This window comes from Crocodylus siamensis, chromosome 3 (assembly GCF_052110815.1).
Source record: "Crocodylus siamensis isolate JL-2025a chromosome 3, ASM5211081v1, whole genome shotgun sequence".
Taxonomy (NCBI): Eukaryota; Metazoa; Chordata; order Crocodylia; family Crocodylidae; genus Crocodylus; species Crocodylus siamensis.
Genome location: NC_143397.1, coordinates 183,310,715 through 183,323,019, shown reverse-complemented (window position 1 = coordinate 183,323,019; position 12,305 = coordinate 183,310,715). Strand labels below are relative to the sequence as shown.

At 44.1% G+C, this 12,305-nt stretch overlaps 1 protein-coding gene across 1 annotated transcript in view; it reads right to left on the bottom strand.

Moving 5' to 3' along the window:
* MAPRE2 (microtubule associated protein RP/EB family member 2) overlaps window positions 1–11,701 on the bottom strand; it is a 138,033-nt gene extending 126,332 nt beyond the window's left edge. Inside the window, exon 1 of the mRNA XM_090039927.1 lies at window positions 11,611–11,701. The gene's annotated coding sequence lies outside the window, so the exon portion shown is untranslated. The remainder of the gene's footprint in view (window positions 1–11,610) is intronic.
* Window positions 11,702–12,305: the final 604 nt, after the last annotated feature.

Sequence of the window (12,305 nt, the reverse complement as noted above, 5' to 3'; positions counted from 1 at the left end):
GTGAATGGCAGAGTCATATGACAGAATCTTATGAAAGGAATCTTAGGGGCCATTTAGTTCAGCCCCCTGCACAGATACAGGATTCACTATTGCAAACCATATGCCTATTCAGCCTTTTCTTGAAGATCTCCAGTGAAGGAGATACCACAGCTTCCCTGCAAAGTATGTTCTTTTTTCCTTCTGCCTTTACATTTAGGAAGCTGTTCCTGAGATGTGATCCAATATTGCTTCTCTGTCATTTAAACTCTTTATGCACATCTATACTTTGTCATATGGTGATATTGCTACAGTGCTCTGCTTTAATACTTTCTTTTGGAAGTACTAAAGCATGGAGCAGTGTGGGTGATACTGTGCTGTACACACAATGCAGTGAGATTTCACCGCTATGTTGCCGTAGTGACACGCTATGCCAGGGGAGCGTACCACTATAGCGACATAGCTGGCAATCACATGTAGACCCACAAGATAGCAACATTGCCATAGGGCAACATCTAGATGCATCCTTTGCGTGCTGACCTCTGTGGCAAAGGAAAACTTTCTTCATTTTCTTCATGGCAACCTTCCAGACTAAGCATACCTAGTTCCTTCAACTTGTCCTCACATGGCTGACATTCCAGCCCCTTTATCTCTGTCACTTCCCTCTGGATCCTTGACATTCTTCTTAAAGAGAAGTAACTTAGATGAATATAGTACTTCAGCTGAGGCTCAGCCAGCACCAAGGAGAGTGGCACTAACACCTCCTGTGTCTGGCATACAATATTTATGTTAATGCAACATAAATTGCATTTGCTTTGTGTGTGACAGCATCACATTGATGACTCAAGTGAAGTCTGTGATCCACCATGGTCCCCAAATCCTTCTCATCAGTGCTCCTGCTATCCCAGTTATCCCCTATTCTGCACTTGCATGTTTGTTTTTTCTTCATGTGCAACACTGAATTTCTGAAAATTGTCTCCAAGTTTAATTTTATGGTCTATAGCCCAGCACTCTAATTTATCAAAATACTTGGAAATTTAATCTTATCCTCCCTTACATCTCCTCTGTAGCTTCACATCATTTGCAAATTTGATTAGTATAACTTTTTATTCTTAATCCAAATCTTTAATAAAAATTTTAAACAACATTGGGCTTTATTCCACCTGGAATGCCAGCTGAGACTTCCTGCCAGTCTAACACTAATTCTTAAAGAGTTACACTTTATTTGAAGTTATGCAACCAGTTATGTGTCTACCTATGGGTTATTCTATCTAGCCCATCTTTCCTTAGTTTAGTTATGAAAATAACATGTAGAACTGTGTGAAAGATATGTCCAGGTACCTTATGTCCAGGGACTGGGTTTTCTGTTTCCCATGGAAAAAACAGAGAAAACCTGCCTGCCCAGCTGCTGGCATGCGGACCACGAGTGGCACAGTAGTGGCCTGAGTGGGCTACATGACTCCATCTGCGGCTTCCCTGAAAGAGCGATACTCTTCTGCTCTGGGTCCACACGCCACCGGCTGGGTGGGCACTCCTGTGGGAAGCTGGTTGGAGGCTGAGGGAGTAGGGAGGTGTTAGGGAAAGTCCCACATGGAGTGCCTGCTTGGCCAGCAGCATATGGACCTGAAGCGATGCAGTATTGGCCCGAGTGAGCTCTGCATCTCCATGTGCGGCTTCCCTGAAGGGCCAATACCATGCTGCTCCAGGTCCACATGCTGCCAGCTGGGTGGGCACTCCATATGGGACTTTCCCCAACTCTTCCCTGCTCCCTCAGCCCCTAGCCAGCTTCCCACAAGAGTGCCTGCCCAGCTGGTGGTGTGTGGACCCACAGTGGTGCACTATTGGCCCTTCGGGGAAACCACAGACAGCATGCACCTGCTATGTCCCCACCACCTGCATAGATCTGGGGTGTGCAGGTCCCCACAGCCACCCAGGAGTGCACGTTTCTGCCAGGAGCAGACCCTGTTCCTGCTGGAACTCACAGGCAGCAGTGGGGGAGCCAGCTCCATGCTCCTTCAGCTGTAGCAGCTGCTCCCTTCTGTTGGGGACAGGGAGCTGCGGACCTGGATCCCTGGCCCCATAGCCCTGGCAGCTGAGGGCCCCCTCGGGCAGGGCTGGGGAGTTGCTGGTATAGGGCAGTCCCTCACTCCCCTCCCCCCACAAGTCCCCTCTATTAGAGTAATCTAGCATACACTGTACTGAAATGAAATTGGTTTTGCTAGACAGTCCATGCAGAATCTAAAACCACTTGAGTGAACAGGCCAGTACCATAAGAGTTCTGAATTATTATCAGAACATGCTTGCCATTACAGACTGGAATTTCAGTGTTTCTATGATGTGTAGAATTAGCCTAGCATTGACATTCTTCAGTCCCACCTGGAAGATCTAGATTAAAATGTCCATTCCCAGGTTTTTTTGCTCCATGGGCCAATAGGACCTGGTGTTACTGATACAGCAGAAGCATGCTTAGCCTCTGAATTAAGCAAAGTGACTTTGACTAAGGCACAGGTTCTTGACCTTTTTAGAATCAAAGCACCCCACTGTAACTTTTGTGAATTAAGCAGCACCCCATTTTATTACAGGGCTTACCTCCTTGCAGAGGGAAGAGGCAGTGGGGACAGAAGAGCAGCTAGGCAGGGAGAACCTGAGGCCTTATCTGCTTATTTCCTCAAAATTAAAGCCTGAGCCTGTGTTTTGATCATTGGCATTAATAATCAGAAATACTCAACCTTTCCAAGATTCCCCAGGAGGCAATGCATCAAGTTTGGATTCAAAACCTAACAATCAGGGTTCTCCTTTTGGCATATACATTTCATCCTTTAATCTCTGATCCTCAAAGCTAATTTTGGATCCACTGCAGAATGATTGATCTGTACTTTTTTTTTCTCCTGGGACTTGTTACTTGGCCTCCAATGAAGCCTAAATATCATCTTCATGATGCAACTTATTTAATATTCATGCAAGTCTTAAGGTCTTATACCTTTAAACTTACTACTCTCTCTAATAAATATGGCCCAGGAGGATTGTTGTTGACAAGGAAGTGAGCTGAAGGTTAGAAGGATCTTTTGACCTAGGGGATGCTATGTTGGGTGAGGGAAATATCTGAATTCCTTTCTTAAAATGACTTTAAGAAGCTACCAAAATTCATATCAGCCAAGACTTTTTTTTTTCTTTTTAGCAAGTAAAAGTCTTTGATTTAAAAGGCTAAGTGATAAACCTGAAATAACTGAAACACTTAACTACAGTAGACCATTAAAATACTTATGGTTTTCATCAGTGTCTTGTATATCTTGTATGTTTAAAAATACTTAATATCATTTAGCTTTAATATAGTCATCCAGACTTTAATCTGTTGATGTGGAATGCAGCCACTAGTAGTAAGACATTTTACATTGGCCATTAAGCAGGCAAGAGAGATTACAGTGCATATGATGCTATATAAAGTACTGGATGCCAAGACAAGTTATCTTATTCTAGTGGTTCAGTCTTAGTTGTTTCAGCATTAAACCTGATAAGTAGCTGTTAATAAACATCAGCTATATGTTTGATCTAATATGCATGTCGCCTGGCATATATACTCCTCTTGTAAATATGAATGCTAGGTGGGCACACCATTGCACAATATTTCCAAAGCATTTAGAAAGCAAAGGAAGCTATGTGGATACGTTACATGCAACTAACAAGGTCAAATCTTTGTCATGGAACAATATTTATATTTCAACATCCTGCTTCAGTATTGCCATTTTGTTAACTGGTGTCACCTGTGACACCAGTTAACAATTTTCCATATCAACATTTGCTTTGGTCCAAAAACATTGTTTCACCATTTACAACACGGAAAAAAAACACATTAGACCTTAGTTTAAACTACCTCCTGCTGGTTTTACACTGACAGTGCAACCTAAGATGACCTTGTAAGAGATCCAAGACTAGTTTCAAATGTCTACCTAAATAAAGCACCAAGAACCAGTATATTCATGCATCACTGTATGAAATGGAACAGAAGTATACAAAAAATGTTTCTATGCAAAGCAATGAAAAACATACACATTAACAGGTAAAACCTAACTGTTAGAGCAAAGATCTCATCAACATATACTAAGATAGGACTTGGCTCACAAGGGTGTCAGATAATCCAAGATTGAGACTTTTTTTGCATAAGGAATGGCAAAAAAGGCAAGGAAAGAAGAGCATGAAAAGATGCAAAGGGCCGAGTCAAAAAGCCCTGTTCAGGGTAAGCAAAACAAGATGGTTGAGTTGAAGGAAATAAGAGCAGAAGCAGGAACTTTTTTTCACTGAGATACAGAAGCTAAGGAGGGGCAGAATTATCCCAGTTTTACAGATGGGGAAATTGAGGCATAATGATATATGACAATATGTTTCTTAGCGAAACAGAGGCACAACCAGGAACAGAACCCAAATGTTCTGACTTTTTCAATCAGTGCTTTAGCCATAAGATCATCAGTCTTCTCAATTAAGCTGAAATTCAGATTATGAAAAGTGAGCATGAGAGTCTACATGAGACTCTACATCGCTGTAGCAACGAGCTATGGCAACGAGCTATGGTGATATAGTGTGAGTGGGTACCAACTGTGATGCTGCTGCTACTGCACAGTAGCTCATTGCTACTGCATAGTAGGGTCAGAAATGACCTGTATACCACCAGGACTGCAAAATATTGGCAAGTACTACACAGTCATTTTGTAGTTGCCAAAGCTAATATGAAAGGACCGTACAGTACAAATTGTGCAGTGGGGAGCATGTGTAGATGTGCCCACTGTCTACTAAAATCAGTCATGTTTTATGTGAGACTCAGTGGAAGAAAAAGTAACCCTACAAGGCCTTGGTTATACTCAGCCATTTTGGTATCGTATATGGGGAATTAGAAGACAAATTCTTCCACAACCAATAAAAACACCTACCCCAACCACCCTCTCTCCACAGGCAAACTCAAGAACAAGAAACAAACATCTGACCAGATGCTCTCCAAAAAATGAAACTACAGCTTGGACTACATAAACTGCTTCTGGAAGAATCAGTGGTGAAGTGTTCAACAAATACAGCGACTACAAAAACCTCTCCCTCTTTAAGAGGAAAGTCACATAGTCCCCAAGATCCAAACACAAAACACTTATCAAATCAACAGACAAAAGAGGAACCCATAGTAATCCTAGAGACTGAGGATTACAGCAACAAAGCTAACAAACAACTCCTTTGCACCATCTACTATAAAGAACTCTAACCACTATTCACTTTGAAATTCAAAGACAAAAATCAAATCCTTTCCTTGGAAACTCCAAGAAAAACTGTACAAGGTAGTGCTCCGTTTTTCCACCACAGGAACATTTTACATGTTCCAGAACACAAAAATAAGGAAATACTGGCAGACCCATCATAGCCAACAACCATAGTTCTTCGGAGAAGGTACTATCAGTATTCACAGGAACCACCCTTAGACCAATAAGTTTTCTACAAGATGCAACAGACTCCTTCAACAAGATTCATACCATAAGCCATCTCCTTGAAAATGCTACCATTGCCACCATAGATGACATGCATATATAAACATCTGCCACCCTGAAGGCATTACCTAGGATATCATCTTCAAAAGAAAATCTTTGCTGATCAGACATCAAAGGAAATCTGGCTTGGTTGAAACAACAAATGCAAAACCTTGAACAAAACCACTGGGATTGACAGCCCTCCCCAGCCAAGCTTTCAGAGTCCATGGAACCTCTGGGTATCTGTCACACCATATAAACTACCAGATCCAGTTCACCAAATGCTGTCTTGAAAACAATGTGGAAACAAAGCAACCATTACATGTCAGAATAAAATGGTGGGAGAACACTCTTCACAAAACAACCTCCAACTCTAACATCAATTGCTATCTTCACAATCTTGTCCTCAAAGTAAACCTACACAATACCTTCAGAAGAACAGAAACTCATGAACTTTGAGTTTCTGAAAAATGAGGACCTGAGATGTTGGTGTCATGGCTCATTATAGCATGTTCCTCATCTCTCCCTTTACTCGTAAACTTTTCTTTGCTCCTCAGGTGACTGACCACGTAGGTTTTTTGAATGAGAAGTAAAATCTGTAGTCCCTCACAAAAAGTCCAGTTCCTTAACACTGATTAAAGATAATGCAGTAAGATCTAACCTTGAAAGAACAAGTACCAGAGGCTTATTGCCAAAGGGTTAAAAAGCAAAACAAACAAACCCCACCCTCCACATTCAGTATTAGAAATGGTGGGGCAGCTGGTTAGAATAGTCTGTGTCAAATTAAGTCACAGCACACCCCATGAAGTGAAGTAATAGAAAATACTTATTTTTTCCCTGCCTTTAAAGACACCTGAAGTGTGAGGGTATGTTATAAACATGTACCTTGTCATTGTGAGTCAAACCCCAGAAGGTGCTAACTTCCTCCACACCCTGTAATGCTGAACTCCTATTACCCTTGCAGAATCATGGCTTTTCTGTTTACAAGTTAAGCCTAGGTTTTCAAGGGTGCCCAACTAAAGGCAGTTTAAAACAGACCTGGCTTTCAGAAAGTGCTGAATATTCTGCTTCTGGAATTCAGGTCCCTAACAAGGTACCTTATTTGAGCTTCCAAAACCAAGGGTCACTTCTGAAGTCTGACAAAAGACTGAAGAGTACCATCAATCAGATTGATGGTGCATGGCCTTAGGGAGGTACAGAACAGGTTAGTCCCTCACACTCTTTGAGTGAGGTTCACCCCACTAATCCATGTGTGCATGCGTGTGTGTACAGACATGGGTGAAGTTAAATCCAAGAGTCTGTTGTACAAGATGGGCGGGGGGAAACAAAAGAGTAAGCAAGAAGTTTGGGAAAATTAGTTGCAATTCAGCTCATGACAGAGGGATTGGACAAATATATACACCAGTATTTGAGGCACGTCAAAAAGGGGCAGGGGAGCATGCAGTAGTTGCTAGGTTCTAACTGTTACAGCTGCACAATCCTATAGCAATACAGGTAAGCTAAATTGCTCTTACTTTGACCCTGAATGAAGCTGGGTTTAAGTTGGAGCCATTCTGCTTCACTTGCATCCTGTGCAGATGTAACAGTTGCATTGTAACAGCCTGTACAGCTTTGATACTGACACAATTGTTACATCTGCCCATACCCTAACCTGTTCTCTAACCCAGTGGTTTCCAAACTGACAGATTGTGCACCACCAATTTAAAATGTACAACCTTAAGTACCACCAGCATTTTTTCCCCAGTACTGACCTGCAGCCCCCTGCCCCACCAGCCCTGCACTCCCAACCTGAAACCTGCTGCTGTCTTGCGTGCTCTCACACATGCCTGCCCACACACACATATCCACACGCCAGAACTCATCAGCCAGCAGCTGCTGGGGCTGCTGATCTCCTGACAACCAGTCAGCCTCTCCTGCTGCCCTCAGCTCCAAGGAAAGGCAGAAGCAAAGCAAAAACCCAGACATTTGCTTGCATTTTTAAAAACCTGCCCAGAGGGAGGACAAGACGACAAAAAAAAGAGGACATATCTGGGAAAACCCAGACGTATGGTAACCCTACGTAGCACTGACAGGTTGTCTACATACCACTGGTGGTACATGTACCACAAATTGGGAACTGCTGTTCTAACATGTTCTAAAGTGAGAAGTGGTTACAGTATTTATTCAGTTATTCCTAAATGATTCTCTAGAAGTGTATATGGAAAAGAAAAAAGAAAAAAGGACTGAATGGTTCCAGTACTTGGGAAGTAGTAAAGCAGATAGCCTGTTCTTCCATGTTCTGTCATCTAAAGCTAGCAGTTCTGCCATTCTGCACTACTCAACAAAAGAAATCCAAAGTTGGTGACCAAGGCCTTACCTTGGTCTGAACTCACCGGTGGATCCAATGGGAGTGCAGTGGCACAGTTGCAGCCCCCTTTGTTTCCTGTTCCACCCAAAGCTTAAGACCACCTACCTAGAAGAGGCAGCAGCATTTCTGTTCAGGCAGTGCTGACAAAGTCAGTTGACTTCATGGCTCATGGTCAACTCCCAGATTTTTGCTAATCTCTCTCCATTCTGCAGGTATTAACAACCTTCTATCCTTTTTAGTGGTCTTGATGTTCCACCATTCAAACTATCATTTCTTCTGCAATTCTGCTGTTTCATTTCACAGCCTTGCAGACTGTTTTTAAGCTGCAATTAAAAACCTTAAATCTTGTGTGGTAGTAACAACCCAGATGTAGAAATGACTGACAGTGAAGTGTTAAGATACTCAAGAAGGCTAGATTTTGTTTTATGAATCTGAATAAAAGATGTATATTTAACTGAAGACTACAGGATTAATGACACAGTATCTTTCGACTATTTTTCACCTACTCTTGTTTTATTTTTATTTCAAACTTTATATATCATCTAGCAAATTAGCACACATGCCAACAGTTACCTGTACACTTATTTTTGCTTTGATCTGAAATTGAATAATATAGTAGTAGTTCCCTAGCATTAGTAAAGCATCTGGTTTCTCTTTAACTGGAAAAAAAAGATGCGTGTTGTGTTATATGTGGTGATGTACCACACCATCTACACTCCTTTTCAAAATCATTAATTCACCCATGTCTGAACTCAAACCCCTTCACATTCACCTTCCTATATCATCTGTGGAGTAAAATGTATTCATCTAAAAAAATTCTGAACGCACCTACTGCTTTAACAAATAAATGATATTTTTAAAACAACCAAAGTATTTCTCCAAAGATAAACATCACATTAGCTGTATATGATGCTGCTCTTTAGCAGAAATAATTTTAATTGTTTATTTTAAATCTCCTTTTTGCTACTCCACTATAAAAGTACAACCTTTTTTTCTTTTGATTTTTCTCTTTTCTAAAACTTTAGCAGAACACACAATTACTGCAGCATAATACAGAATCTATTCTCTGATTTCTTAAAAAGTTGTAAGATTATGAAAAACCCCTGTTGCCTTCTGATTATTTACTCCACAGTAGATGAACCTACATGTGCACTTCACTGCACAGTAGACTAATTTGCTGCACAGTAAAGTGTCACCATCTACATGTGTGTGACAATTAGGCCTACATAGACTAATTTACTGCACCATTGGATAGTCATGTCAGACACAATACTATCCCACGGGAGGGTAAATTGCTGCACTTAAACACACATGTAGACAGTGACATCCAGATTAGTTTACTCCAGATGAAATTGTGCCAGTTTATTCAAATCACATAATTGCATATGTAGACATGCCCAATGGAGAAAGACAGATGAAAGGAAATACCTGTTTGAATAAAGTGTCTTAAACCTTTTTATTTTCACCATAGAAACAATGAGGGCTTTTTCCTGAATGATTAGGTTGGTGAATGAAATAAATTATCAGTAGTAGAATACTAGCAAACATGAAAAGCAATTTTAGAACTATCACATACTCTGTGCTATTATGGAGCTTGCACACATTTTAATACCCCTGTTGTTATTTCTCTACTTTTCAATGCAGTAGCTGCTACACCTTTCAGTCAATGCAGCCTGCTGATTCACCAGGCAGGCTCACTTACATGCTTTCATTACAATGCGATTTCCTCGCACTTGATCTTTCCCATTACTCAGCATTTTGAGTGAAAACTCCTTTCACACCTATCTTACAAGAAATACAGAAGCCTGCAATGGACGGTTATTATACCATTGGATTGGGCAATATCCAAATGAATGTGTGTACTCTATTGAAATACAAATATGAAAACATTTGAGGTGCTGTGAGGGGCTAATAACAGAATCCCCCAAGAAGGGCAATCTTCTCTTAAATGCTTATTTAAGTTTCCATGCACCCTTAAACTTAGCTCTTTTCTAATATAACTACTAACTACCTACATGTCAAGAACTGCTAGGTTAATTAAGTAGCAGAGGGCAGCAGAGAGGGTAGTAAATTGGGAGTTAAGAGATCTTTGTTAATTCCTGGCTCTGACATTGACCTGCTGCATGTCACTGGGATCATTTCCCTCTCTACTATTAGTTTCTCTGTGTAAAATGAGAATAACACTTAGCTTTTTTCATGAAGTATTTGCAAATCAACAGATAAAGTGTCAGGACACTAACTAGGCAGCATTTTTGCTAACATATGCTTCTTGGAACAGGTCCAACCAAGCTGGGCACCTGCATCCCATCTCCAATAGCACTCACACCATTACTACCCACTTACCTGTGCCAATTGTCAGGGAAAGCTGAGAAGGTTTCCCAAAACATTCTGGTACATAAGCACATAAGACCTGTGATTTACTGGGTCAGACCATAGAGCCATCCTGCCCTGTATCCTTGTGTGGATGCCAAAAGGGAGAGTGAACTTGGTATAAGCAGGTCTTTTCTCCCCCTACCCTTTTTCTCTCACTTGCAGCCTCCAGCATTTAAGGTCATTTGGAGGCTGTACCCCTAACTCCCATGCCAAATAACTACCTATACCCCTTTCCTCCAATCCCTTTTTGAATTTGGCCAAACTGTCAGCTTCCACAACATCTGGTGGCAGTGAGTCCCACACTTTAATTACATGCTGTAACAACTTCCTTTTGTTAGTTTTAAACTTTCTACCTACCAGTTTCAGTTTGTGACCCTTAGTTCCTGGATTGTATGACGGAGTAAATATCATAAATCTGCATCTACTTTCTCTTTACCAGTTAGTATTTTGTAAGCCCTCATCATGTCCTCCCTCAAGCCCCTCTCTTCTAAACCAAAGAGGCCTACCTTCTTTGGTTTCTCCTCACATGGAAGCCCCTCCACATATACAGACAAGGTACAGACAAGACAAAAACTACTCTAGAGGAGCCCTGCACATGGTGGTGACGTTCATGAACATGCTGCAGTCAAGTAACAATCTTTGAGGATCCGAGGGCAGCACTAGGACGCTTTAGCATGGTCAGCAAGCAGCTCAGCAGTGCTGGTGACAGTTGTCTCTAGTTCTCTCTTATGCAAACACAAATGATAGCCCTGCAGCTCACTTCCAGCTAAAAGTGCTGGTAGAAAAGCAAACCCCCCCCCCAAAAAAAAAAAACAAGAAAACCCCCCAAACCCTCAACCCCATGCTGAGTGGCTCCAATACCCAGGTGGCAGATACTCCAGCCAGCCCACGCCACCTTAAGGCGCATCTAACCCTTCTTTCAAAGTGCGCTATGCCGTGGGCCCTCTGTGCCTGCTGTCTTATTTCAGGCCTGGCGCTTGCTCTGAGGAGAGGTGCCAGAAGCCGCGGGGGGAGAGGGGGAAGAGCCTTTGACTTAACGCTGCCGGCCCTGCCTGTCTTCCAGCAGGGGCAGATTTCCGGGAGGGGGGGGGGGGGGTGCTCAGCAGAGCCAGACGCCTCCCAGCAGCAGCAGCCGCCGCGGCCGCGATCGCCTGTGGGGCCGGGACGGAGCAGGGGTGGGCAGAAGCCGGGAGATCGCCGCCGCAGCAACCAGCGCCAGCTCCGCCGGCGGCCGCGCCGCAAAGCCCGCCCCGCGCAGGGAGCGGCTTGAACCTCCCCGCGGGCAGGCCCGGGCCGTGCCGTGCCAGCGTGGCAGCCCCCGGGGCGCGGGGGGGCGAGCTGCGCCTGGGGTTCAGCAAGGGGCCGCCGCAACTTCGGGGCTGTACCGCTTTAAATGCACTTGACGCAACTCACCTGCCCTGCACTGCCCGACCCGGCGCACCCGCTCTCGCCGCGCGGCTCTGACAGCTGCGGGGCTTTGTTGTCCCCACCCCCCGCCGCCCCGCCCCGCCCCGCCACGCGCCAGCCAACCCGGCCGGCCCTGCCGGCGGCTCTGGGGATGGGCGGCCCTGCACCGGCGGGGGAGGGTGGGCTGGCTTCCCCCCTTCCCTCCGCAAGTGCGCGAGGAAAAGCTTTGTCATAGCTGCGGGCACCCAGCCGCCCCTTATCTGCTCCGCCCTTCTGCACGGGCCGGGCGCGGGGCAGCCCCGCGTCTCCCCGCTCGGGCGCTCCCGCCGCACCCTTGCTTCCTTAGGGCGTCCCCTGAGCCCTGGCTAAGGAAGGCAAAGAGGTGTCTGCAAGTCTCTCCCTCCTGCTGTTGCACTGCTGGGAGTGTGTGGGGGAGAGCGTCTCTCCAGCTACGATTTTTATAGCATCCCCATCTCCATGGTATCGAAGTACTGCTTATGCCGCCCGCGCTTGCAGGTGTGGATCAGGCCTCGGTATGTCCCAGCCCCCCCTGGACTCACACACCTCCCACCAACCCTGATGCAAGCTTCTATGCATTTTAGCAGGGCAAAGGGTAGGCAAAGTCGGAGAGGGTGAGGGAGTTTCCCTTCAGAAATGACCCTGTTTCCCCACACACACACACAAAATCATGCAGCTGGGAA